The 5000-nt window shown below is 37.1% G+C and overlaps 1 protein-coding gene across 3 annotated transcripts in view; it reads left to right on the top strand.

The window, feature by feature from the left end:
* The window catches only part of LOC127947410 (glutamic acid-rich protein-like), a 255412-nt gene that overhangs the window by 136303 nt on the left and 114109 nt on the right, over positions 1-5000 (top strand). The gene's annotated exons all lie outside the window — the stretch shown is intronic.

Below are 5000 nucleotides of genomic sequence, written 5' to 3'. Positions count from 1 at the left end.
AGATTGGCTGATCTCTAAATAGCCCTCTCTTTGCGGCAGTCTTTGCTTACGGCCATACCAACCTGAGGGCGCTAGAGAGCTACAGGAAGTGTTGGCTGCAGTTTGGAGAGGAAGGCTCTCCTCCATTTTGTTTTTTCTGTTAGTGTTTGTTTTGAGAGTTGTTTTTGGACTTTAGTTTATTTTTTGTGTGGTTTTTCAGTTTTAAACCACCTAACAGCGGCATCTTGCTGGCTGGAGGGTGGTTAATTTTTTGTTTGTGTTTTGTACAATGGACGGATTATGGCTGGATTATGGCTGGAGAGACACGCATGGCAAACGACACTGGACTGGCTGGAGAGAGACGCATGGCAAACGACACTGGACTGGCTGGAGAGAGACGCATGGCAAACGACACTGGACTGTCTGGAGAGAGACGCATGGCAAACCACACTGGACTGGCTGGAGAGAGACGCATGGCAAACGACACTGGACTGGCTGGAGAGAGACGCATGGCAAACAACACTGGACTGGAGAATCGACAACGAGCAGGACACGGTAAAAATCAAGATTTAAGAGATCTACTTGGTAAAAGGAAATACTTAAAGGAGGCAACAGTGATTGTGAATGTGGAAAATGTTAGTGAGGTGAAGGCTGTGGATATTATTAAAGCGGTGACGGAGAAATGTGGATATGGGGAAATCTTGGCATTAGATTTGGCCAAGACAAGGAAAAGAATACGAGCTGACAATGGAAAAAGAAGAAACTTGTGATAAACTGACTGAGGGATTGGTAATAAATGGAGTGAACTGTGAGATAAAAAAACTTCAAAACAGAGACTATGTTGTCTCTTTCATGCATCTGCCCGTCTACCTTGCTGATGAAGAGATTTTAAATAAACTGGAGGTTTGGGGGGTTTCCCCAATTTCAAAAATAAAGCGGCGTGTTTATCCGGGCACCAGCATTGAGGATGGGACGAGATACGTAAAGGCACGGTTCCCGAAGGAGGTGGCCTCCCTCCCTTACAGCACAAAAATAGAAACGGCAGAGGGACCACAATATTTTCGGGTGATGCACAGTCATCAGGTTAAGACTTGTCGGCTGTGCATGAGCCCAGACCATGTGGTGAAGGACTGCCCGGAGTTCACGTGCCATAAATGCGAGGAGAGAGGCCATTTCGCGAGAAATTGCAATGCTTTGACGTGCCCGGATTGCAATTTGGTTTTAAATAAGTGTGAGTGTTGGATGCAGGGTGAGGAGGAGGAGGAGGAGCAGCAGGTGGGCGGGCAGGTGCATGAAAGAGACAACGAACAGCGAGTTGATGGAGAAACAGTACGAGGTGACGGACTGGAATTAAATAAGGATATAGAACAACAGAAAGAGTGTACCGAACCGATTATACAAACACTACAGGATGGGGGAATTTGGTCACAGATGGATTTGACTGACAGCTTGCAAAATGCTTTGGATACTATGGAACTGGATGATGAAAGGAATAAAGTATTGAGTGATGCACAACAGGAGGGAATTTTATGTACACCGATGGATGTGACGGACAGTGTGCAAAAGGAGATGGACGCAGTAGAAATTAATGATGCTACAAAAGAGTGTGAACAAGGACAAGAAAATGAGGAGACGCAGGGGAAATCATCAAAAAGAAGAAGATCTGTGAAGGTAATACCCAATTTAGATACTGCAAGAAAAAGAGTGCTTAAAGAAGATGGTTTTGAATGTACAAATAAGTATGAATTGCTAAAGGGTTTGGAGGAGGTGGACTGAGTTTATGGGTTTTATGCATGTTTCTATATGTTTTATGCTGTTAAGAATAGTGACTTTTAATGCTAGAGGGCTGTCAGACATGGGAAAATTTGAAAAAGTGAAAGAAATGTGTAAAGGAGAAGATGTGATTTTATTACAAGAAACTAACTGGAGGGAAGAGTACATGACTGAAATAAGGAAAAGTTGGAGCGGAGAGATTTTATATAACAATGGTGATGGGAGGCTGGGAAGAGGAGTTGCAGTTTTAATAAAAGAAAACAGTGGTGTATCGTGTAAAACAATATATAATGACATGGATGGGAAATGTATTGCGGTTGAAATGGAGTATGAGGAGAAAAAAGTTATTTTAGTTAATATTCATGCACCAACAGTAGAGAATGAAAAGAAGGAATATTTTAATGTATTAAGAGAATTTTTAAAGAAACATAAAGAAGTTATTATGATGGGTGATTTTAATACTGTTTTCAGTAAATTAGAAATGGGAGAGGGAACGGTTTTTAAAAATGATAAAGGAAGAAAAGAACTGAAATTATTAATGGAAGAAAATAATATAATTGATGTATGGAGAGAAAGAAACGAAAAAAAGAAAGAATATTCAAGGAGGCAATTATTGGGTAATTTTATGTGTAAGACTAGGATTGATTTTATTTTATGTACAAGGAACATTGAAGGATTTATCGGTAATATTAAATATGAAGAATCAAGCTTAAGTGACCATAAACCAATTTTTATGCAAATAGACTGGAGTTCAGTGAAGAAAGGGCCGGGGGTATGGGTATTAAATGTAGAGGTTTTGAAGAATGAGGACTATGTGTTAAGTATTAAAGAAATTATTGAAAAAGAAAAGGAGAATGGAATGTACGGCGAAGATAAAAGGATATGGTGGGAAAATGTTAAATATTTAGTTAAAAAATTCACAATAAAGTACAGTAAATTAATACAGAGAAGTAAGAGGAAGAAGGAGAGAGAAATAAGAGAAAAATTGGAAAAAGAATTAAATGAGAATGGGAAAGATATACAAAAAATAAAAGAATTGGAGGGAATATTGAAAGAAATGGAAGAGGAAAAATATGAAGGCGCAAGACTAAGAAGTAAAGCTAAATATACTGTGGAGGGTGAAAAATGTACAAAGTTTTTTTTTTGATTTAGAAAAAATAAGAGGGAAGGCTGGAATGATTAAAGAAATAAGAGGGAAAAATGGTGTAGTTGTGGAAACTAATGAGGAAATATTAAAAGAAATAAAGGCATACTATGAGAACCTGTTTAGTACTGAGGGGGTGGGGGAAGAAGAGAAACTGGAGTTACTGAAGCAAATAAAAACAACAGTAGGAGAAGTAGACAAAAAAGAATGTGATGAAGAGATAAGAGAAGAAGAGATTAAAAGAGCAATAAGTGAATTAAACAAAAAGAAAAGTCCAGGTGTAGATGGTTTGGGGAGTGAATTTTATATAGTTTTTAAAGATTTTTTAACTAGCATTTTAAAAGAAGTATATGTAGAGGTGTTTAAGAAAGGAGAATTAAATCAAAGAATGGGAATGGGTTTAATGAAATTGATATACAAGAGAAAAGGAGAGAAGACAGATTTAAAGAACTATAGACCGATTACAATGCTGAATACTGATTTAAAGATTTTATCTAAAATTTTAGCCAACAGATTGAAAGAAGTCATGCCGAGTATAATTAAAACTAACCAAGTGTACGGAGTGAAAGGGAGAGACATAGCAGATACAACTATTAGTATAAAAGATATGATAAGATACATACATGAAAGCAATAAAGATGGGTTTATTATCAGTTTAGATTTTGAGAAAGCTTTTGACAGGGTGGAGCATGGTTTTTTATTTGATGTTTTAAAAAGTTTTGGTTTTGGAGAGAATTTTATGAAATGGATTAGGATTTTATACAAAGGCGCAATAACAAAAATTAAATATAATGGGTTTTTAACACAGTGTTTTAAAATTACTAGATCGATAAGACAAGGATGTCCGTTGTCAGCTCTTTTATATTCTTTAGTTGCAGAACCTTTGGGATTGGCTGTAAAACATGGAGAGGGGATAAAAGGCATAGGCATCGAGGGAGGGGAAAGTAAAATTTTTCAGTACGCCAATGACACAACATTATTGTTAAAAGATCTGAAGAGTGTGGAAAATGCAATTCAAATTGTACAAAAGTATTGTAGGGGATCAGGAGCTAAAGTAAATGAGGACAAAACGCTGTATATGAGATTTGGAGGGGCACCGGTTTTAACAGAACATTTTACCTTTAAGGAAACTAAAGAAATGAAGATTTTAGGTGTTTTAATGGGGAGGGATGAAAAGAAAGCAGATGAAACTATGTGGGAAGAAGCTTTAGGAGGGATTGAAAGAAGATTGAATTTTTGGAGAATGAGAACATTAACTTTGAAAGGGAAGGTTTTAGTTCTTAATGTTTTAATGGTTTCGAAATTGTGGTATATTTTATATGTGTCATCTATGCCGTTGTGGGTAGAAAAAAGGCTGAAAAAATGTTTTTTAGATTTTTTATGGGAAGGGAAGCCCCCAAGAATAGCATACAACACTTTAATAGGAGCAGTGAAGAAGGGAGGACTGGGGTTAATGGATGTGGAGCAAAGAAAGAACAGCTTGAGAGTGAAAATAATAAAAAAGTACTTGGATGAAGAAAACGAAGTGGCATGGAAGAGAACAATGGGGCATTTTTTAAGTAAGTGTAGTAATTTTAATTTGGGGGACAACATTTTATGGATGAAAGTTAAAAAATGGATGACGGAGGGGCTGCCAGATTTTTATAAAGAACTGATGGGGGCATGGGGCAAATTTTTAACGAATGTGCATTTTAAGCCACAAGGCAGAGAGAACATTTTAAATCAGCCTTTATTCTTAAACAACGGCATTTTAAGTCAAGGGAAGGAGGTTTTTTTTAAGAAGTGGTGGGATGTGGGAATCACGAAAGTCAGAGATGTTTTATATGAATTCAAAGAGGGGTTTTTACCAGTGCAATACATTGTGGATGTGATGGAGGAGGCAAAGGAGGATTATAGCAGACGAGAGATAACAAACAAGTATGATGTAATTAAGAATGCAATACCTCAAGAGTGGATAAACAGAATTGACAACATGGAAGAAGAGAAACCTGGGAAAGATGTGTATGTGAGGCTAGGGGAAAAACTGTGTGCTTTTAATGAATGTACTGTGAAAATGTTTTATTGTGTTTTTAGAGATACTGTTTTTAAGAAACCTGTTGTAAAC

The sequence above is a fragment of the Carassius gibelio genome, chromosome A25 (assembly GCF_023724105.1).
Source record: "Carassius gibelio isolate Cgi1373 ecotype wild population from Czech Republic chromosome A25, carGib1.2-hapl.c, whole genome shotgun sequence".
In the NCBI taxonomy this organism is placed as follows: Eukaryota; Metazoa; Chordata; class Actinopteri; order Cypriniformes; family Cyprinidae; genus Carassius; species Carassius gibelio.
This window is presented reverse-complemented; position numbering and strand designations above follow the sequence as displayed.